Here is a 24,643-nt window from a genome sequence, read left to right as displayed (position 1 = left end):
CCACACTTTTGACTTAATGATCTAAATTGCTAATTTGATCTTGTCATGCCTCCTACTTAAAATCCTTCACAGTCTATCCCGTTGCTTTGTGATCTTGAGGTTGAATATCCATCTAGTTTCATCAGGTGTCTGTTGTGTCCTCTATCCAGTCCCCACACCACCGTCTTGAGTCTTTGTCCCAGCCATACTGAAATCCTTGCTGTTTCATGAGTGTACCGTTTGTTCTTTGCCTTTGCTCCTCCTACATGATCTTTCTTGAATTCCATTCCTCTCTTTATCATCTGGCTAACTCCTATGGCTCCTTGAAAATTTAGCTCACCTATCAATATGTCCCTCTTACAAAGGGTCTTCCTCAACTCCTCTTTCTATTATAGTCTGATTTAAGTGTCTTTCTTAAAAACAACACTTGGAGGCTCTCTTTATATCTGAGCCCAGGGGCCTAGGCACAGTCCCAAATATATACACAAGCACGCACACATATATCAAAGGTGTTAAATGAAATTAGCACTGTTTTAGGGTGGGAAGGGATGAGTGGCAAACACTGCAGATGGGAGACAAATTATGAAACTATTGTTATAGGTTAGGAGAAATATGATGATGGTCTACGCCAATGCTCAGAGCAAAAATGGAGGATGGAAAACAGTTTCTAGTTAGAATTGATAGAAACTTCCTCAGCAGAGGAAATAAGAGAGAAGGAGAACTCACAGATTCCACTTTTCTGGTTTTCACATTTTTTCATCTCAAAAATGAAAGGCTTGGGTTAGTTCCAAGGTTTCTGATTCTACGACTCCAAGGTTCTGAGCCTGTGTAACTGAGGAAGTTTTGGTAGGTGTGTCATGAATTCGGCTTTGGAGTTATAGAGTTTAGTGTATTGATGAAGTATCATGTGGAGAAGTACTAGTGGCAGAGAAATACAGAAACAGATCTTGGAAGAATAGTTTGGATAAGATCCATGCAGTTGGCAATTAACTGTGTCGTTGAGAGTTGGAATTCTATGAGTCGATTCAATCAACAGGGGACACAGTGCAGAAGGAGAAGAGCATGGATCCTTGGGACATGCCTACCTTTCAGGTTCAAGATCGAGAGAGACTAGCCAGATAAGAAGTCCTCAAGGAATTACAGAATAAACACAAGGTTCTCTTTTGGTCTGTTTTAGGATGGTGGGTGCATATTTTAGGCAAACGGAAAATAGGGTAGAGAAACAGATTGAAGATTTCAGAGAGGCGATAGTTGAGAAAGCAGGTTCTGGAGGAAGTGGGAGAAGTGGGACTAAGGACATAAATAAGTGGTCGGATTAGGAAGGAGAAAGGCATTTCTTCCTCTGTAGGGGGAGGAAAGGATACATAAAGTTGTAGAGGCATTTTGAGGTGGACAGAGAGAGAAGATGAGGCAGCATCCTTTTTTTCCAGAGATTGAGGAAAGCAAAGGGTATTTGGAAGCCTATGTCTACTACAAATGCTTTGGAATAGCTCACGTGAGGAATGGGATAGGTTTCAACTGAAGATGAAATGATTGTTTATTAAACACGATCATGGAAGGGGGCAGGGAGATGAGGGCCCCTTCCCCCTGTGCAGAGATACTTTAAGAGCAAGTAGACGTCTGTGGAGCAGCTGTTGCTTCTAACCGCTTGAGAAGTGTGAAGTCGATGAGGGTATAAATTAAAGACCTGATTCTGCCTGTGATGGTTTGGAATGGAAATGAGATAATTAGAGCTGAACAACAGGAAGGAAGAGCTTGCTCTGGGATTTCTGAGTTCAGTTCTGGTTAACTGACTCCAGAACAAAGCGGGGGTGACGTGGGGGGTGGGATGGGGTAGATTATCAAGGAATAGCTAGTGCTGCCTAACAGTAGATGAGTCTTTGTAGAGTCGGAGCGTGCTCACAGTTGCTAACTGGATTTAAACAGACTGAAAGATCGTCGATAATGGTTATTGCACATATGTTTGGTACTTTGGAGGCAGAATTTACAGATCACTTCTAAACTTGTTTTTCTCCCTGAGGTTTTAGGAATGGTTTACATATACAGTTCCTGGGCATTCTCAAGTACAGCAGAACTCCATGCCGTCACATTCAGCATCACATGGATTCAGATACTTCACAGGCTGGATCACGTCTCTCAGACCTAACTACAGACTCAAAAATCTTTGCAAAGCTTGCTTATCTTCTATGATGGATGATAAGTTGATCCTAAAGAATCAGCACTAGGAAACAGGAAGAAATTAACGTTCAAACAGCGTGCTATTATGAGGCGATGGTACTGTATGGAGACCTATGCCTCTGATTTCGAATCCTGATTCCACCATATTTAAAAAAAGACCTTTTTCGATATTGTTATATGACCTTGTGATCTCGGATATGTTACCCTTTAAGCCTCAGTTTTTTTTTAATTTGTAAAATGGGGACAAAAAGAGTGCCTACTTCATGGGATTGGTGTGAGGATTAAATGAGGTACGTTCACGTAAGTCATTCACAGAACCTGGTACACAGCGAGTGCTCGGTGAGTGAATCACTGAGTGCACTAGAAAGGGCAGAGTCAAGAGCCTCAAGCCATCAAAACCCAATGGACATGGGGGACGAGGAGTTTATGAAGGAGATTTGGTTGAGTAAATCTCAGACACAGAAGGTGCTGTGCCTTAATGACACGAGTAAGAGATGGGATTTTTTCTTTACAAGCATGGGATTTCCTGAATTTTTCCAATAAATATGACTAGATTTTTTTTTAAATGGATAATTCACTTAAGTGTATCTAATTATCAAAGCAGCAAAGTTCTGTATAAATTCATAAAAACATCATACAGTTTAAATGAATATGCTTTTCACAATGCAACAACAAAATCCTTGCAGATGGGTCAACACATACTATAAGTCTTAGTAGGAAATCCCCCAGGTGGCAGTTACTGGTAGTTTTAGGTGGAGGGTTAAATCATTTTTCTTTGGTCAGGATTTAGCCTCTGGATGAACAGGGCCTAGAGAAGATGTTTAGTCTCTCTGATGGTGAAGAGGTTCTAATGTGCAAGTTCTTTACCCTTCGCTCAGGATTTTAATTTAAAAGTGTACTGACAAATTCTACTTCCTGGATTGGTGGGGAGTGGGGACCTGACAGACCAACCAGTTGGTAGTATAGCAGACACTCTTGGCTTTCGACATCTAAGCTACTCACCGTCTTTCTTTCATAGTAGAACCTCAATTTTGTCCAGAAGCGTGTGGTTTTTTCACACATCAGCCAATTAATTCTCTGACACCAACAGGATGTCCAACAATTTAGTTCAATTCTGATACTAACTATCCAGAGTTACTGTTGGAACCCATAAGTTTAGGGTTCAATTCCACAAAACTGTTCCCACTTCAGGTGTCAGCCACAAATGGAGTGACCATGCTACCCATCTTCTTCCAAGCTAACTAAAAATTCAGGGGTTTCCATGACACCCTCCTTAGGTTTGATAATTCACTAGAATGACTCACAGAACTCAGGAAATTAATTCTGTTATTATTACCAGTTTATTATAAAGGATGCAATTCAGGAGCAGCCAAATAGAAGAGATGTAGGGCAGGTGTGGTGGGGGGAGGCACACAGAGATTCCATGCCTTCTCTGGGTGTGCCACCCTCCCAGCACATCAATGTGTTCATCAACTCAGAAGATCCTTTAGCCTCATTGTTTCAGAGTTTTTATCCAAGCTTCCTTATGTAGGTGTGATTAATTAGGTCATTGTTTGTTGGTGATTGAAGTCAATTTCCAGTGCTTCTCCTTCCCCAGAGATCAGGGGTGGGGCTGATAATCACATCACTGGCTTTTCTGGTGACCAGCCTCCATCCTGAAGCTATCTATTCCTCCCACTCCTCCTTCAAAGGTTTTAGGAATACTGTGCCAGGAACTAGGGACAAAGACAAAATACACATTTTTTGTTCTAAAGGGATTCCTGAAGAAGTAGCCCTAAACCAGTCCCAAGAGAGGTTCCTGACTTGTCCAAGTCCATCAGGATGGTTAATTCCTTTATATTAGCTTGATTTGTTCATGAACAAAGGAGGCAATTCTGGCCAATGAGATATGAGATAAGGTCCTCTAGGGGTTTCTAGGAAGGGTTCCTTCAATCTAAAGAGACCCTCTTCACTTTCTTGATGTTGTCATGTGCCATATTGAGGGAATTAGAGAAATGAACTCTTAGGAGGATACACCAAGAATGGCAAAGTAGAAATCTGAAACAACCTGGGTCCTTGATTATATTGTTGGGACACTAAGTTGCCTGAATTACAAGCTAAGGAATTTTTCCTTTATCTTGGAGGCAGTTTGGAATCAATAGATGTTTATAAATAGGGAATAGTCTAATAAGCTTCTGTTTTCCGATTGATGACTCCACCAGCATCATGGGCAAAGACTTAACATGACAAAGACATGGGAGACATGAGAGGCAAGAAGGTCATTGTATTTGTCCAAGTTTCAGATGGTGATGCCTGCACTAGGAAGTGGATATGGAATTGGAGAGGAAATGCTGAATTAGCGAGATACCACTGAGGTGGCATCTGCAGATTGTGGTGACCAATGAGGCACCTCGTTGAAGAAAGAGAGTTGTAAAAAGGATTCTTGGGTTTCCAGCTTAGTAGACTGGCTTGAAGGAGATGCAAGATGAGGAGTATTTTTTTCCCCTTTTTTTCTGGTAGGAGGATGATGAGCTCGGTTGTAAACATGTATCGTTGAGGAACCTGAAGTATTCCTAGGTGGAGGTGTCTAGTTGACATCTAAAAATATGATCTTCGAGCTGGAGAGAGCTCAGGGGGATTTCCTTACAGCTTGAATGAACGAGTCCCCTCTCATCCTACAGCGCTATATGCTTTAGCCAGTCTTTCATCATATTTACAGAATCTCAGGGAGGGGAAAACTTGTGTTTGTGGCTTCATCGAATAGATACACAACTAGATTTGTAGAGGTTAAATGAGGTGGCTAACTTCACACAGGTACTGACTGGTGGTGTTGGAGGAGAAATAGAAACACTGTTTCCTGACTCTTCGATCAATGCTTCTGCCAAAAGACTCAGTTGCATTTTCTTAGGCATTGACAGTTTAATCCATGAAGTTAGGATGTTTGACTTCCATGTCTATTGCAAAGAGAAAGATTGGCATATAGAGAGTTTTCTTCTATTTCTCACCATATTGGATGTGTAAAGTTGCCACAAATTTGCTTAGGAAAGATGAGGAACCAGCAGAATAAATGTAGTTGATCTTTTGGAAAGAGAAGGAAGTGTAAAACAGGTAAGACTTAAAAATTATGAATCTAGAGAAGCCAAAAGACTTCTGTCACTTTGTGGTACCACCAATAATATATTCACAATAAATATGTATGTATCCATATATATATATATTTCCACACATATAAAATAAATTTATAAAATATTCATGACCATGGGATCTATAATACTGAAATGAGTTAACAGTAAGCTCTTTTAAAGTCTATGATTTTCTTTCAGAAGTTTTTCTTTTTATACCTTTATCTTACAGTAACGAATAGTGCCTTGAGAGAGTTCATTGGTTTCTCTGAAGACTGAACGTATTTTCCTCAAGGGAGTGTGTATATGAGTGTGTTTAAAGACTATTATTTTAGAGCAATTTTAGATTTACAATAAAGTTGTGAGGAAGGTACTAGGATTTCCCATACATCCCCTGCTCCCCCTGCAGTCTTCTCAGACTGGCTTTTTTCACTTACTATGCATTTAAGGTTCCTTCATGTCTTTTCATGGTTTGATAGCTCATTTCTTTTTAGCACTAAACAATAGCCCATGGTCTGGATGTACCACTGCTTATTTTTCCATTCACCTACTGAGGGACATCTTGGTTGCTTTCAAGTTTTGGCAATTATGAATAAAGCTGTGATAAACATTTGTGTAGAGGTTTTTGTGAACTTGAGTTTTCAGCTTCTCTGGGTAAATACCAAGGAGTATGATTGCTGGTTCATATGGAAAGAGAATGTTTGGTTTTGTAAGAACCCTCCAAACTGCCTTCCAAGGTGGCTGTAGCATTTTGCACTCCCACCAGCAATGAATGAGAGTTCCTGTAGCTCCAAATCCTTGTCAGCTTTTGGTGTTGTCAGTGTTCTGAATTTTGGTCATTCTAATTGATTTGTAGGGGTATCTTCTTGCTTTAATTTGCATTTCCCTGATAACACATGATCCGGAGCATCTTTTCATTTGCTTATTCACCATCTGTATATCTTCGTTAATAAAATATCTTTTAAGGTCTTTAGCCCATTTTTCTCCCCAGCTTTATTGAGATATTGTTGACATATAACATTGTGTAAGTTTAAAGTGTACAATGTGATAATTCAATACACATACATATTGTGAAATGTTTACCATAATAAGGTTAGTTAACACATCTTTAACCTCATAGAATTACCATTTTGTTGTTGTTGTTATGGTGAGAACATGAAAGATTTCCTCTCATAGTAACTTTTAAGTATACAATACGGTATTGTTAACTATAGTCACCATACTTTACACTAGATCTTCAAAATTTATTCATCTTAAAACTGAAAGTTTGTACACTTTGACCAACATCTCCCCATTTCCTCCACTCCTCAGTGCCTGGTAACCACCATTTTAGCCTCTGTTTCTACGAGTTCAAGGTTTTTAGATTATACATATAAGTGAGACCACAGAGCATTGTCTCTCTCTCTCTGACTTATTTCACTTAGCATAATGCCCTCAAGGTCCATCCATGTTGTTGCAACTGGCATGATGTAGTTTTTTGCGGCCAAATAATATTCCATTGTGTGTGTGTGTGTGTGTGTCTGAATACACCACGTTTTCTTTATCTATTCATCCATCAATGGAAACTTAGCTTCTTTCCATGTCTTGGCTGTTGTGAAAAATGCTGTAATGAATGTGAGGGTGCAGATATCTCTCTGAGACAGTGATTTCGTGTCCTTTGGATAAATACCCAGAAGTGGAATTGCTGGATCATATGGTAGTTCTATTTTTAATTCTTTGGGGAACCTCCATATTATTTTCCATATTGGTTATATCAATTTATATTCCCACCAACAGCATACAAGGGTTCCTTTTTCTCCACATCCTTGCCAGTATTCATTATCTCTTGTCTTTTTGATAATAGCCATTCTAACAGGTGTGAGGTGATATCTCATTGTGGCTATAATTTGCATTTCCCTGATGATTAGTGATGCCAAGTACCTTTTCATGTACTTGTTGGCCATTTTCAGGTCATCTCTGGAAAAATGTCTTTTCAGTTCCTTTGCCCATTTTGTAATTGGATTGTTTGTTTTTTGGCTATTGAGTTGAATGAATTCCTAATATAATTGAATATTAACTCATTATCAGTTTGCAAATATTTTCTCTCATTCTGTAGGTTTCCTCTTCATTCTGTTGATTGTTTCATTTGTGGCACCGGAGTTTTTGTTTTATGTGGTCCTACTTGTTGATTTTTGCTTTTGTTGCCTGTGCTTTTGGTGTCATGTCAAAAAAAATCATTGACAAGACCAATGTCAAGGAGTTTTCCCCTGTGTTTGCTTCTAGGAATTTTATGGTTTCAGATGTTATATTTACGTCCTTAATCCATTTTGAGTTAATTTTTGTGGGTTGTGTAAGAAAGGGATCCAGTTTTAATCTTTTGCGTGTGAATGTCCAGTTTTCCAACACCATTTGTTTAAGCAACTATCCTTTCCCCATTGAATATTTCTGGCTCTGTTGTCAAATATTAGTTGACCATTTATTCGTGGGCTCTAAATTCTATCCCATTGGTCTGTGTGTCTGTTTTCATGCCAGAATCATAGTGTTTTGATTACTATAGTTTGGTAATATACTTTGAAATCAGGAAGTGTGATGCCTCCAGCTTTATTCTTTCTCAAGATTGCTTTGGCTATTCTCAAAATTGCTTTGGCTATTTGCTTTGTGGTTCTATATGAATTTTAGGTTTGTTTTTTCTATTTCTGTGAAAAATTAGGTAAACCTGTAAAAGAGGGTCTAGAATTCAGAAAGATTGTCTTGCCGTGTTTGAAGAAGTAAGCTGTCATGTTGTGAGATGGTCTGCATCAGGACCGTGTGGCAGGGATCTTGGGGGACCTGTAGGAGCTGAGAGTGGCTCCTGGTTGACAGGCACGAAGAAAGGGGATCTCAATTCTACAATTACAAGGAAGTGAATTCTGTTAACATCCATAGTGGCTGATGTAAAATGTGCTCATGTGTCAACGTCTGTACCTACTGTGAATATTTGATGGGCTTGGAAGAAGACCCTGAGCTCCAGAAAGGAAGGCAGCCTGGCTAATACCTGCATAGAAGCCTTCTGGGCCCTGAGCAGAAGACTTATGTAAGTCGTGCCCAGATACTGGACCCATGAAAACTGAGGAATAATAAATATACATTGTTCTAAGTCACAGCTGTGTGGTAATTTGATACACAGCAATAGAAGAACAATCCAGTGCCCCTCCTTCTAGTTTCTCTAACACTCTGCTGATCTCTGTCATAGCCCTGACTCCATTGACTTGAGAATCTCCTCCTTCTCCCAGACTCTGAGCTCATTAAACACAGAGGAAATTTCTTTTGTTTTCTTTATATCAGTACCTGGCACAGTGTCTTAAACAACACTCACAGTCAAGAATTGTTTGTGGAATGAGTAAATGAAATGACTCATGAGGAAATAAAAACATATAGGATTGGAGTAGATTAATTCTGCCTTGTCCATGGAAATTCTTTGAAAAAAAAAAAGATTCTGAAATGGAGTCTCTCAGCAGGTTTCCTGCAAATAATGAGTGAGCTTTTTCGTGGTTATGTACCTCATTTTCTCAACCCCCAGGCTTTAACAAAAATAAAAGTTTTGAAGTGCATAAAAGTTTAAAAGTCCCCCAAAAGCTAGATTTTGCAATAACAGTGCACTAACCAGTATGTATTGGGTCAGGAAAATGAATTTGTGCCTGAAGTATCTTGGCTTGTGCTGGGAACTGATGGAGGCATCAGAGAGAACTGGGCCTAGTAGTCATTTTACGGTTCACATGACGTGATGTTTTCTTTCCAACAAGTTCTATCAGCTAATGAGTTGTGTGTGTGTATGTGTTCCAACATTGCACTGCTTTAAAATTATGTGCCATGAAATGTAGGCCGTCAAATTGGCTCGGATGGATTTCTATACAGGGGAGAGTTAAAGAGAGAACTGAAGAGAGGCTGCAATGTGCCCTGCCATTCTATTATTGCAGAGAGTTCTGAGACATAAAAATTAGGGCCACATGTGTGTGAGTTACGAGTCATGGTGGTGAACACTGCGAGACCAGCTCAAAGTCAAGGCCCCATGGGAGAAGGGGCATGGCCAGGGCAGGAACTTGGATGGGCTCCTCTACAAATAGCTTTCCATTTTAATGATGTGGCTTTTTACATTTTCACCATTAGAAAAATAATATATACTTACTATAAAAATCTAATTAATCAAAAGTGAAAAAATAGAAAAATTTACTCATAATTCCAAGAAAGGCAATCAACACTGATGTCATTTTAGTATGTTTCCTTGCAGCCATTTTTCTTTTCTTTTTCTTTTTTTAAAAAAAAAAAACATAGCTACGATCATATTTGCTCTATAATTTCGTTCTGCTTTTTTCTGCTTTATGTTATAACACTAACTGTTATGTTATTATGTACTCAGTGAACATTTTTCATGGTAATTTATTTTAGGGAGATAATTTTAAATAAAGAAAAAAATTCTGGATGATCTAAGATGTTTACCACAGCACTACTTATAATAGAAACATCATTGTGAAAAATGGAGGAATAGCTATATAAAACATAAGACAGTCATACCATGGGATGCATTCCATTAAAATTATTTCCTTAGGATAAATTATCAAAACTGGAAGTCCTGGGTAAAAGGAGATGAATATTTTCAAAGATCTTGGTTCTAAGATCTGTTGCCAATCTTCCTCTTTTTGCTTGAGGAAGATTATCCCTGAGCTAACAACTGTGCCAATCTTCCTCTATTTTGTATGTGGGATGAAGCCACAGCAAGGCTTGATGAGTGGTGTGTAGGTCTGTGCCTGGGATCCAAACCCATGAACCCCAGCCCACTGAAGTGGAGCACGCAAACTTAACCAGGCAGGCTCCATTTCAATAAATTTTAAATTGAAGTTATGCTACCAGCATTCCAGAAGCCTTCATCATGCCCCCTCTCAACACAGACTTCTCTTTCCTAAAGATAATCTCTATCACGACTTCTCACACAATAGTTTTGCCTGTCTTTTTATCCCTAGCACTATGTAAATGGAATCATGCAATGTGTATTCCTTTGTGCTTGGCTTTATTCACTTAATATTACGATTATGTTTGTAAGATTCATCTGGGTTTCTGTGTACAGCAACACTTAATTCATTTTCATTGCTCCTTGGTATTCCATGGGGTGAATATAATGCAATTTCTTTATTCCTTGTGCTGCCAAAGTTTGGAGTCATTTTTTGCTGATATGAATAATGCTGCTATGAATATTCTGATACATGCTTTTTGGCTCAAATACACACATTTCTGTTGCACATATGCCTAGAAGTTAAACTGTTAGTCTATAAGGTATGTTCAACTTTTGTTGATACTGCCAAATGGTTTTCAAAAGTAGTTGTACCAATTTATACTTCCACATGCAGTGTATTAGAATTCTAGTTTCTCCAAATCCTCATCAACACTTGATTTTGTCAGTCTCTTTAAATTTTGCTACTGTGTGCATGTATAAGAGTATCTCATTGTAGTTTTAATTAGCATTTTATTAGTGCCTAATGAGTTTGATCACTTTTTTTTTAAAGATTTTATTTTTTTCCCCTTTTCTCCCCAAAGCCCCCCAGTACATTGCTGTATATTCTTTGTTGTGGGTCCTTCTAGTTGTGGCATGTGGGATGCTGCCTCAGCGTGGTTTGATGGGCAGTGCCATGTCCGCGCCTAGGATTTGAACCAACAAAACACTGAGCCGTCTGCAGCGGAGCGCGCGAACTTAACCACTCGGCCATGGGGCCAGCCCCAGAGTTTGGTCACTTTTTTGTAAGTTCATTGGCCATTTGGTTCTCTTCTTTTGTGAAGTATTTGTTCAATTCTTTGAGTTTCTTGTTTTCTATTGGATTATCTGTTTTATCCTTGCTGTATTGTAGGAGTTTTTTGTTTTGATGCATATACATACTTGAATTAAATGTTTAATATAATGTATTTCCTCTCTCAATTAGCTTATTAGTTGTATGTTCTTTTAGTAGTTACCCTAGGTATTACAACATGTATCCTTAAATGTTTTACATTCTAGTATAAATTAGTACTTTACTACTTCATGGGTAATGCAAGGACCTTAGAACACTTTAATTTCTTTTATCCCTTCCCATCTCTTGTGCTATGTTTGACATTTCTTTTAAATCTATATATCTGTGTATCTATGTATCTATGTATCTATCATCTATCTATTGAAAATCCCATAGAACCTTATTAATGTTTTTTAACTGTCAATGATCATTTCTATTTACCTACATACTTACTTTTTTTATTGCTCTTCTTTCTTTGTTTGGTCTCCATTTTCCTTCTGTGATTATTTTTCTCTTGCCTACCTAAGAATTGCTTTTACTATTTTGTTTAGAAGAATTACTCTGTTGACAAAGTCAGTTATTTTTTTGTCTGGAAATGTCTCTATCCAGCCTTAATTACAGGGGGATAATTTCACGGTATATAGAATTCTAAGTTGTTAGATTTTTTTCCTTTTAGCTCTTTGAAGATTTAATATCACTGTCTTCTGGGATTCCATTTGTTCATGTTAGAAGTCAGCTGTCGGTTTTATTCTTATTCTCTTGGAAGTAATGTGCCCCTTTTCTCTAGTTGCTTTCTCCTTGTCCTTCATCTTCCACAATTTATTAGGAATTGCATGGGTGTTTTTTTTTTTGTTTATCCTGCTTGGGGTTTATGGTGCTTCTTGACTCTGTGGCTTGAAGTCTTTCATCAGGTTTTGAATATTCTCAGCCATTATTTTCTTAAATATTGCTTTTGCCCCATTCCATTTCTTCTCTCTTTATGAAACATCAACTAAATGTATGTTAGACTTTAAAAAAAATTATATTCCATGAGTCTCTTATTCTCTTTCTTGTAATTTTTATCCTTTGTCTCTCCATGCTTCAGTCTGGTTTTTTTTTTGATCTATATTATCTCTTTGGCTGCATTTAATCTTTTGTTTACTCTATCTGTTGAGCTCTTAAGTTTTGCTAAGAAGTTTTGTAGTTTCTACTTGTCTCCTAAAATTTTTCTTGTCATTTATTTTCTTGAACACATTCAACATAATTGTCATATCTGGATCTCCTGTATTTTTGTTTCTATTCTATTCTATTCTTTTATTCTATTTCATTGTCATTTTTCTTTTATTTTATGGTCAATTCTTATCTTTTTGTATGTTAGTTTTATTTTTTTATATGAGTGTTGGACATTGTGTTAAAAAATTGTAGAGGTGCTGGTCCCATGGCTGAGTGGTTAAGATCACATACTCTGCTTTTGTAGCCCAAGGTTCAGTGGTTTGGATTCTGGGTGCAGACCTACACACCGCTCATCAAGCCATGCTGAGGTGGTGTCCCACATAGTAAAACTAGAAGGACCTATAACTGCAATATACAACTATGTACTGGGGAGATTTGGGGAGAAGAAGAAGAAAAGATTGGCAACAGATGTTAGCTCAGGGCCAATCTTAAAAAAAAAAAAGCTTAAAAAATAAGACACGCTGTGGTGGTATCCCACATAGGAGAACTAGAAGGACGAACAACTGGGAGGTACAACTATGTACTGGGGCTTTGAGGAGGAAAAAGAAAGAGAAGAGAAAGATTGGCATCAAATGTTAGCTCAGGGCCAGACTTCCTCACCAAAAAAAAAAAAAAAAAAAAAGCATACTTAAAAATTGTAGAGAGAGTTTGAAGTTATGGATGATTTACTTTTGCTTCTGGCAGGATGGTAAGTGTGGGGTTGTTACCTGAATCCAATTAGGGAATGAGCTGTTTGAAGCTGGGCTTCAGTCCTTGTGAGTCTGTTTCTATTTCACTCTTTTTCCTGGATTGTAGTCCTCCTGTATCACAACCAAAAGACTGGAATGTTTTCCAAGGACCCGTCTTCTTTGTGGCCCTAAACTCCAATTTTCACAGCCCCAACCCTGTGAGACTTATGAAAACTCTGTTCAGTTTCTCAAATTTTCAGTTGCTGCTTTTGAATTGGCAAATGCCTTCAGAGAGAATAAAACATCAAATATTAGATTCATTTCTCTGAGCTTCCCTTCTCTCTAGGATACTGAACTCACAAGTCCTCAGTGACTTTGTAGCTGTTAGGTGTGTTCAAAGAGATATTTCAAAGTATTTTGTCCATGTTTCCTAGCTGTTGTCAATGAGAGAGTTGGTCCAAACAAGTCAGTCTACTTTGCCAGAAGCAGAACTGTTTTTATTTCATTTAATTTTAAATAGAGAGAAAAAGATCAGAGGCAAGGAAACAGAGGACCAGTCCGCAGGCATGTATGGGAAGACAAGGCAAATATCAAGCACAGGCCCACTGGAAGAGACTATGGGATTGGTCATGCTTGTGTACTGAGCACAAACATCTATTTCTAGGACAAATCTGGTTTTATATTTTCTCATCATTTCAGTGTGGAGAACTCTCTTCTAGGCTTAAAGGAGATCTGCTTTGGAGGTGGAAGCATTCATTGATGGAAATGTCATCTAATATGGCTAATCCTCATAATGGTCTTAACATCCGAGCTTCAGTTTCCCTGTCCTAAAATTTAAAAAGGGCACAAAATACCTGCTCTGGGTTTGTGATAGGACTAAGTGAGATAATGTGTATGAGAGCACTGTGTAAATTTTAGAGTGACACTCAAATATAAATGCTTATTGATTGATTGTACTTCTTCCAAATTCCCAGATTTCCTACGGTCTCTCTGAAAAACCCTAGCCCAACAGCAATCATGCTTGAGCACTGGGACTTCGACTGACAGGCAAGACTGGCTTGATTTCATAACAGTCATGAGTTGGTAAAAGCTTGGCTTTTTTGTTTTTATCTTATCTATAAAGCATGTCTCGTTAATGCTTGGATTTTATCCTCTGAAAATAAATTTTAATACTATCATTATTATTATTATTCACTCTGCCACATTATATCTGCTGAATGATTCCTTGACCAATTCTCTTTGGATTGAATGCCAAAGGTCTTTTGCTTTTTCATTCATGGACGGTTCCCCTGAAAATTAAACTGAAGCAAGCATCAGTGAGCAGTCTGCTCTGAGTGCTGAAAAGAAGACATTTTAAAAACAGGGAGTCCAAAAATATTTCAAAATATGCATTTAAACAGTATTTTAGACCAAAATGAGAAAACTGGCTATTGGTAGTTATCAACTGGATGTTTTCTTTTATAAAATTTTCACCAATGAAAATACTACTTCCCAAGATATCCCTGATATATTTGCTGGCCCTTTCTTCCAGATTTTAGGAAAATACTATTCAATTTGCTATCATTATTATTAACTACCTGCATTTAGGATGTATCTTCTTCATAGGGCACTTTTTTAAGTGCTGAGCTTCAAAAAATACAAGATGCATTCCACGCACTCAAGAGCCTTTCATATAGTTGGAGAGATAGGATATGTGCATAAAACATATGTGAATAATAAGTAAGGAATTAGAGACTAAAGAAGTGGTGCAGAGGTGTGTTTGGTTGGAAGTTAAAGAAGTCCTAAGCTGGGGCAATCTGGGAAAGAGTCATGGGGAGGTACAAGTTGAGCTGACTTTGAAAAATGTTAGAAATTAGTTAAATGGAAATGGTGAGGGATGGGATTCCAAGACTCTGGAACAGTATGAGCAAAAGCCTAGTGGTGGGAATCCGTAAGGCACAATATAAGGTCCACACAAGAAAGCACTAGAAGGTAAGTTCCAAGACAGCAGGGCTTGGTCTATTTTGTTCATGGTTTTATCTTCAGTAACCTAGGTCAGATCCTGGCCTACAGCATATGCTCAATGAATATTGATTGATTGCACGATTCATCTGAGACCAAGGAGCCCACCAGTTTGTGTGGTACAGGACTCTTTGCAGGAAGTTCTCAAGGAGAGAACAGGAAATTAAAATCTCCAGGGAATTGGGGGTCCTGTCTGAGAACCACAGGCAGGGACCCTGAAGGATCTTGTCCTTCAGCTCACATCAGTGGGTTGTGTCTTAGAGGAGCCATTTGCATTATGCATGTGGGGAAAGGTGGGACATCAATTAACGAAAAATTCCCTCCGCATTTAGGCCTTTCTGAATGGCAGTCTCCCATCCCTACTTCCTCTGAGTTTTTGGTATTGGTAGTAGAAACTTTGCATAGGAGCCTTGAGGAAAACTAAAGTTTGGAAATGAAATACAGCTCAATTAATGTAAGGCCTTTCTTGAGAGTCGGACAAGTTGGGGTTTGGAAAGAGCAAACTTCTAAGTCTGATGTGCTTGAAAATGCTGGAATTATATATTGAACAGATAATTTGAATTCTTTGAAGAACCTGTGATGACTGGAAAAGCTGACATCGATTCATTGAGAACATGTCACGCTAACCTCATGTCATTCTGGGATGGGGTCACTAGACTGAGAGACCAGGCAGTGCTCATTGACGCTTGCTTTAATTCAATTTTCTGCTGAACAGCCTGTGAATGGAAAGGGAAAAAGCATCTTGAGCATTAGTTTCACTCTAAACTGGACTCGGCAAGGAGCTGCTCAGCAGGAATAATGTAACAGATTGGGAAATAACAATAATGGTATCAAAGCCCACTTTCAGAGCCTAAAGTCTGGGCAATAATTACTTACTTTATGAATAACTGAAAAACACAAAAACCAAACTTTCCAAACCCACAAAGCAGCTTAATGCTAGCTAGGCATTTGTCAAAGTTCTTTTCACTTGTAAGTTGAAGAAATAGGATAGTGAAGTTAAATAAAACTCATAAGTGGTTGAAACACTGTGCTGCACTGCAAGAATGTTGATTTGTGACCAGGCTGTCACTAGGCGGTGTGCCTGAGAATTTTGTCTTTGTGCTCTGTCCTGCTTGACATTCTGTCAGTGACTTCAGTGAAGATAGAGAAGTTGGCTTATTATATTTTCCATAAGTCTGTAGCACAAGGTTATATGTGGGAAGATGCTTATAATGTCATATGTGATCCTTCTTTAGGTTTAATTGTGTTGCCATAAAAATAAATCAGAACCGTATGTCTACAAAACCCAAATGTACTGGCTCAGATGTTCTGGTGGCTGTCAAGCTCACTACCGCCCTAAGAGAAAAGTCATGGCAAATGGTTTGTACCGTGTGTCCCTGCTACCTGGACTCCCTCGATTCGTGCCTGACTCCAAGGGCACCTGAGTGACTCTTGGGAGAGTTCTGCCCGGTGAGGGTTCTTTATATTGGACAATGACTAACAGACCCCAAATAAGTCTTTTATGGGGATTTTTATATGAGAAGCAGATGATCCACAGTGAGTGGCAACACGTGTGAAGAGAGCGTGGTGAACATAAGCCACGAATCAGGAGGAAAATCAGTGGGTGCAATGGAGACTAGAGAGAAGGGGAGTAAAGGGAAGCAAAGAGAGTAAAAAGAAAGAGCCCAGAGGAGAGGTGACATAGATGTTGGAGTTTCTGTTGGGATGTCAAAGTTGCCCTCATGTCCTGAACAAGTTCCTATGAGGTCTGTGTTTTTTACATGCCACTTCTTTCTTGTATCTTTAGCAAAACACCATGTTGCTTGAGGTAACCCAAGTGCTGCTTGAAAACCTGAAAAAGCCCGAAGGCTTCAAATAGAGAGGATGATGTGGGATGTCCAGCAACCTTCCAGGATTTTAGAGACATATAGTTCATATCAAAGACCCAGGCAAAGGGGTCTTGAAGAGCTTGGTCTCACTTGTGACAAAACAAATCAAACAAACATGGTGCCTTATCAGGGAAGCTTTCCCTGTTTCAACTACATAAAGCATTTATATTTCTTTATGCATTTCATGAAAGTTTTCCATTTATTTTGACCAGAATTGACACTCAAGCACTAACAAAATTTATGTTTGACTTTTAATTCAGATTACCATTTAAAAATCCATGGTAACCATAAAAAGTATCCAAACCAACATCTATCCTCTAATTTTTAATAGATTTTAGGGAAACGTCACAGTTAGAGTTATATATTACTCTGAGTGAGGGTGACAATCTTCCATACTGCTAGATATATGGCATCTTTTGGTGTACAATGTTGACTATTGCTTTTGTTTTTTTAAGTCTCACAAAATAAAATGGCATCAAGGGAGGAGCCAGGAGTATACAGAAAGAAATTCTTTCCTTTTCTTTAGGGCTAACAAGTGTCTATAATCTCTTTCTCTTGGCTACACACAAAGAAAGAAATAAGATTCAATCATCTTCATCTTACTCTTTCCTTTTGATATTTCTTCTCCTTTGTTCCTTGATCCTAAAATACTGAGCAATGGGAGATAGAAAAGAAATAGAAAGCAAAAGAGAGGACATCAGATTGGAAATGTCAGCTCCATTATTGAAGTGTCATGGGGTAGGACAAGGGCTCAGGACCACAGGTGGAGAGGTAGTCACGTAAATGGGACCAACAGTGGGACAACCTCAGTGTTATCACTCAGGGAGACGTGGAGATCTTGAACCAGGTAGAACTGGAGCTATAATGTATCCATATACTTCAAGACAGAATGAGGTCATGGGTCAAAATCAGGCATGAAGTCCAGAATCAGAGGGCATATCAAAGTCAGGGTCTGAGCCACCACTATGGAGAAAGACGGGTGATAAGCTCACCTGTTTTAAGAAGCAAATCAAGGTTGTTTCTCCAGGGTTGTCAGTCATTAGAAGGCTGGTGCAAAAAGGTACAGAGATGACACACTGAAGTAAGCATTGGATTTGTTGATCACTGATGGTCAGACAGGGCTTTTGGTCCCCCAGTATACCAGTCAGGAAAAAGTAAAGAGTCAAAGAGCTGAGCTCCTGTTGTCAAGCATGTTTCAACATTTATGATTCTTTTTTAATGATTGTATGGTGCTGGACATTGCTATAGGGATTTTTTTGCTGATGTCCCTTGATATGAATGTTCATTAAGTCCTTTTAGGTTTCCTCATAGCAGACGGTCTTCTGCCACAGGATGTCCTGGTCTCTGCTGGTTAATAATAAATTCTTATAAGATATGGCATCTTATCAGGAAATTGTCCATCTGACTCAAGGTCTCTGTTTCTGGAAAATTGTATCCTAAGTGTATAAATCAGTTACTAGATTCCAATTTTAGGTATTGGTCAAAAAAATCTGGCAATGAGGAACCAAATGACACATTGGGGATGGAGAAGGAGGCAAGAAGGTGGGTCACATCAGGTAAGAAGTCTAAAGTTGTTGGGGTCAGATTTTGGAGAATGAGGCAAGAAGGCAAGGCATTAAAGTCCCTGTCTAGACAGTCTAGGGAGAAGGCAGGACTCCAGGCAAGCTACACTCCCAAATTCCTCATTCCTTCATTTAATATTTAAGTGACTTCTTAAGGTTAGGTCCCATGCTAGAGAGATGATGGAGATACATAATGATGAGCAAAACACACAGGGCCTCTCACTGTATGGGGTTTATGGTCAAGTGAGACAGAGGTTACCAACGTTGCCCCTAGGGAAATAAACTTCTTACCCAACCTGGAAGTCTGATGTGCTCTCTGCAAGGGAAGGAGCCAGACCAGGGGTGGGACATGCCTAAATGAGAGGAGAGTTGTGGACTCCATTTACACCTTGATGTGTGTTTTTTAAAGTTGTTGTTTTAATGTTGCTGAAACAGTGAGCATGCGTGCATGTGTGTGTGTGTGTATGTGTGTGTATGTGTGTGTGTATGTGTGTGTGTGTGTGTGTGTGTGTGTGTGTGTGTAGGAAGGACTATTTTATGGTTAGGTGGTTTTTAAGTTAATACTTAGTTCAGTAAAGTCACAAATTAAAAAACCTGTTTTTCTTAAGCCTTTAAAGTCAACTTATAAAACATTATTCTATCTATAAATTTATTATATATATAAGAATAACAATAATTACCTTTCCAAGTATATTATGTGTAATAAATTAATAAGTCTGAGAGATTGATTTCTCCTAAACAATTAACCCCACTTACAAATCTAATTTGTGTCTTTTAAATATCTTTGTGTACATTAAAAAGCGATTTGTCTGATTCTCTTGAACATCAAATGCTTGAAAGGGCAAATTCCTACACCCAGAAAACAAGCTCACTCATTTCAGAATAGCTTTTGTAAATCCAATAATTCATATTTATAAATGTCATACATCAAGTTTTGCTAAACATTCAAACTGTTTACAAAGAAACTTTCTTATATATTTTACAGGGAAAGCACAAGTGTAGTGTGTGTGAATGTTTTTCCAATACCACTGTCACCGACTAACTGCCCCAAGTAACGCAAATGAGGTTTGGAAGCACTTAATTGTTTCTCAAAGGTTTTTTAGTTATGCTAAGAGACGCAATCACCAACCACTCCAAACCTGTCCAGGCCCCACTGCAGGAGCAGAGCCTGAGCAGACGGGAGGAGAAGTGTGCAAGAGTTACCTTTGCTTCATTTTAATGTTAAGATCTCCACCCCAGGAGGAGCTTAGGCCTTATCACCATAACATTCGATCTATGTGGAGGCATGTTTTCAAACTGCACCTGCATGAGCAAATGTCCATCTCTACATGTGATGACAAAACTTCCCTTCTGAGTATTCATTCCCCATCCAAAATAAAAGGTACCTGTTTTCCTTTCCTTGGGGACCACGGCTTGGGAAGTGATTCCCTGTGGTCTCTTTATTTGCTGCAAATAAATTTTACTCTGTGTGACAACTACTTCTGGTGAAGGCTTTGATTTCACTCAACAAGAAGTGAACCCACTTTGGTTCTGTAACACCACCAAACAATTCTCCAGTTCTCCGTGGATACTGACGGGGTGTCCTACAATTAACTCTTTTCTGACACTATCTACCTGGAGATAGCATCAGATCCCACAGGTTAAGAGCTCAGTGCTACACGACTCTCCCCTCCCTCCTTCAGATGCCAGTCACAAGTCCAGGTTGTCATATGTGCTTCTGACCCACCGGCTATAGGTTGGAGGATCCCACAACCTCCTCCTTGGGTTTGGTTAATTTGCTAGAGTGGCTCACAACTCAGGAAAACATTTACTTATTAGATTACTGGTTTATTATAAAAAAAATATAACTCAGGAACAGCCAGATGGAAGTGATGCATTGGGCAAGGTATAGGGAAAGGGCACAGAGCTTCCATGCCCTCTCCAAGCACACCACTCTCCCCAAATCTCCGCATGTTCACCAACCTGGATGCTCTCCAAACCCTGTAGTTCAGGGTTCCTTATGGAGGCTTCATTATGTAAGCATGATTGGTCAAATCATTGGCCATTGGCAACTGAACTTAATCTCCATCCCCATTCTTCTCCCTGGAGGTCCAGAGTTGGGCTGAAAGTTCCAACCCTCTAATCATTTGATTGGTTCTCTTGGCAACCAGTGCCCATCCTTAGATTACCTCGGGGGTTTTTTCAAAACTTACCTCATTAACATAACAAAAGACATCTTTATAGCTTTCTTCCCTTAGGAAATTCCAAGGGTTTTAGGAGCTCTGTGCCAGGAACAGGAAGAAGACTAAATAAATATTTCTTATAAATCACAATTTCACAACAAGTAACAAATTTGAAATTGCATTGTTTCAATAGGAAAAAATATGACATTTGTAAATTTGACTAAAGGTATTAAAACAAAATTTTTGTATACTTCACCATCTCTGTTTATTTTTATACCTTCCTATGGTTTTAAAGTCATATATCTGATAAAAGGAAAAGATTAGTTCTATCTAGTGGGTTAAGGCAACACAGGTAAAGGCTAGGGTCATGAAGTGGATGCCATCCTCCAGAGATGTGGATGGGATACTTATTTTCTGTGCAACCCAGCTCAGTCACAGGGAACCCATGGAATCCTTTCTTTTGGTTGGAGACTGTCTGCTAAGCATGTGAATACCCAAGCCTGTGCCCTTGGGTGGTTTCAAGCGTCACTTTTTCCCATTTATTATCCTCTCTTTCAACATTTTTTGCCTGTTTTGGATAGGAGGAATTCTTGAACTCTTCCTACCCCCAATTGGGTGGTCTCTAATCTTTTGGTTGATGATTAGAGTAGTTAATCGAATTTTGTATTTCCTCATCTGGGTTGTCAAATTTTCTGTTCTCAGGGGATTTTGCATTCTTTCTTTATTTTCTTTTTGAATTTTAATATGGTTCAAATGCATTTGAACAGTTACTATTAAAAAGTTTTCTTGCCTCACTTTTGGCCACAAGTCTGTTAGTCATTTATTAATATTTAAGAGCTTACTCTGGTTAAAATGGAGTCGGGGGTAAGCACAAAAGTCACGGCTCGTCCTGAGGGAAAAGGAAGCACAGGGCATTCTGGAGAACCACTCCGGGGCAATGAAATAAAAATTCAGTCCTCAGGAGGAGAGCTGTAATGTTGTGTCTCTCACCTCCCCAGCTGAAGCCTTGGCCTGACTAATCTCATGGGCCATCAAGAAGAGGGCCCTGGTAAGCCATAGTACAAAATAACCCGGATACTGCTCACAGGGAACTCTGCCATACTTTTAAATTTCTGGGTAACAAGTAGATCCTGTAGCATGGAGCTGCAGAGTAAGAGTGAGGAATAAATAATGCAGATTCTTTTAGCAACAGCAATTTCCTGACTATATTGTCATAAGTTATGAATGATCCCTTTGCTCACTTGCTGGACCTGCTTTCTCCTACCTGAAGACCAGGAGAAAGGGAAAAACAACATAGTTTCCCATTGAGAAGGATGATTCTCCAAAAGTCGGAAAACCACTGGGGATGGTTCGATACATAATCAAGAGGACTGAAAAGCACTGATTTAATTAATTATCCTGAAGTTCCTTTGGAGACGTCTGTGCAGACTCATCTGAATGAAGGCTCCGGAACACACCCGCCACCCTCAGGGAGAATGTGCATTTCTGCTGCTGCACAGCAGGCCCTAAAATGGGCATCAACACCCACTCGGTTTCCGGTCTCATCACATGCTGTAGAACAGCTGCAGAGGACGACAGTGGAAGCGGCTGACTGTTAATGCAGCCAAGGGGCAAGAGGCTGGCTTCATAGAGATTTTCTTTACCAGGATATCTGGAGAGCTTTTCTTGGCCATATTACATAATCCTAGAATGTATAGAGGTCAAGCTGCTCATCTAAGAACTCAGAACCGTGATACTGGTTATCTTTATCTCCATGGCCAATTCCAAGAAATAGTTTATAACACTAGCGATTTCCATTAGTGTTAATTTGAGATTATTCCTGACACAAGCCTTCTCTTTAAGACTCACCTTTTCCTTCCCACTCCCAGCACACTCATCCAGGCCCACATTATGTGCCTGAGTTATTATAGTGCTTCCTTGTATCTGATTGCTCCTTGCCCCGTCCATTTTGGGTTCCACTGTCAAGATGATTTTTGGAAAACACCACCTTTCATCATATCACTACCTTGCTTGGAAACCTATAGTGTCTTCCTATTATTTACAGCATAAAAATCAAATCATTCTGGCTTCCAAGGCCTTCTAGTGTCTGGTCCTACCCTCCTACCCAGAAAAACCTCCCATTGCTCCTCCAGAGAGCTAGTCCTCTTCAGTGAGCTGGCCTCCTCACTAGACCTCATTTCTTACTGGGCTCCCTTCCAGAGCTTCTCCTGCATCTTGTTGACCTCTCCAACCACTCTAGGCCATGCTAATTTATTCATTCACTTATTCATTCATTCACCCATTCATTAAATCTATTGAGCATCTTTCATATTCCATGCACTGCTAGGCTCTGGATATACTTAATATCATCAAGGCTACTGCATACACATTTGTGCAGTTTGTGCTTTCACAAAGGGGCTCAGTGGGCCAGTAAAATCAAAAATCAAGCCTGATATTCTCCCTCTCAAAAAAAGGAAAAAAATATATGATATATTTATAATTGTGTACTCCAAATTATTAAGTATATTCCTTAAGGAGAGAGCTTCCATTTTGATCTGAGGATGAAGAGAATGAACTCCTCCTTAACGTGTCACTCATTTGCTGATTGGAAGAATTTCCTGCAGACTAACCTGTGTCTCTATGCATTTCAAGCCTTGTTTCTCCACCACCGTCCTCACCATTGTTGGACATGTTCCTATTGCCATATGACTTTCAGGCCCACCCCTTCATGTCAGAACGCCAGATGAGTTCTTGCAGTGGATGATGGAAGTACTTCTGAAAATCATTCTTGCCCTTGGATGGCTAGCAATAACTTTATCATATCCCAAAATGACTGTGAACTTGTAGGAGAGGAAGGAATACTCCCTTACCTTCAAGGTTCTTCGGGCTGGTCTAAGAATTAAATTCACATGAGACAGAGTAACAGGAGAAACTGAAACAAATTTAATAACATATATAGATGGGAGAAACCCAGGAAAATTGAGCAACTCTCCAAAATGGCTGAATCTACTGCCTTAAAAACCATCTTCAGCTAAAGACAAAGGAAGATGTTGGGGGTAGTGGTTTGGGATTTAAAACAGAAGGAAGGCAATTAACATGGAGATATTTACCATGCCTTGCAAAGGCAATGGGACATGGAGAGGACTTTGATCAAATGGGCCTTTCTGGCTTCCTCCCTGTCTATTACACCTAGTTCATATGATACTAGAGTTACCCAGGGTGATAGCTCCTTCCTGTTGCAGGCCTTCTATCATACATTCTTTTTGGCAGTTGGGGGGAAGTTCCAAGTTTCTTCCAGAGTCTTTCATTCTTAAAAATAATCAAGCCAAAGAGACACAATTTGGGGTGGTAAATTATGATCCCCTACAGGTTCTTATGGTAGATGATAGAAGTACTCCTGAAAATCATTCTTACATTTGGATGACTAGCAATAACTTTATCATATCCCAAAGTGACTGCGAAGTGCATAAATATATCTAACTAAACCCAAATTACATATATCCCCAACTCAACTTTGTTTTAGCTGAATTCTCTAATGCCAACTTATGAGAATGGTAATGTGATGGAGGGAAAGTTGGCATGGAAAGAGATAGTATTCTCAATCAGTTGTAGTGAAAAATCTTATTTTTGAAAGTTTTACAAACATATATAATCATGTATGCCCATTGCTAAGGCCCTTCCCACATCCTTGGAAAGTGCTCATGCAGGTGAGCAATGCCACCATTTGACTTCATTTGTCCATGGTAAATCTGCTTCTGAGTCCACTGAGGGTTGGGAAGGGCACTTGTACCCTACTCGGCTTGCCCTACCCTCTTCCATGCTGGGGCTTGATGCACCAATGTTGCCTTCTCACAGTCACTTGAAGAATTTCCTTGAAGGCCCCTCATAAGCCCCATAACCCTACCCTCCTTCCTCCAAATCTTATTAACTCTTCTCTTCTTCAGCTTTGACCAGGTCATCAATTAAGAATTACTGCCAAAGGACAAACCCTAATATGATTTTTCTCATTACTGGTCTTTGCACCAGTCAGGATGTTATGACTTTATTAAATTAATATTTCTTAAATAGAGCCCTGGGGTGTCAGATGGTGAGCCATGGTTCAACAAAAGATCAAAAAGACAAATTGAAATAGAAAAGTTTAACACTCACAGGTCCTGGA

The sequence above is a fragment of the Equus caballus genome, chromosome 30 (genome assembly GCF_041296265.1).
Source record: "Equus caballus isolate H_3958 breed thoroughbred chromosome 30, TB-T2T, whole genome shotgun sequence".
NCBI lineage: Eukaryota > Metazoa > Chordata > Mammalia > Perissodactyla > Equidae > Equus > Equus caballus.
Note: the sequence above shows the minus strand (reverse complement) of the source record.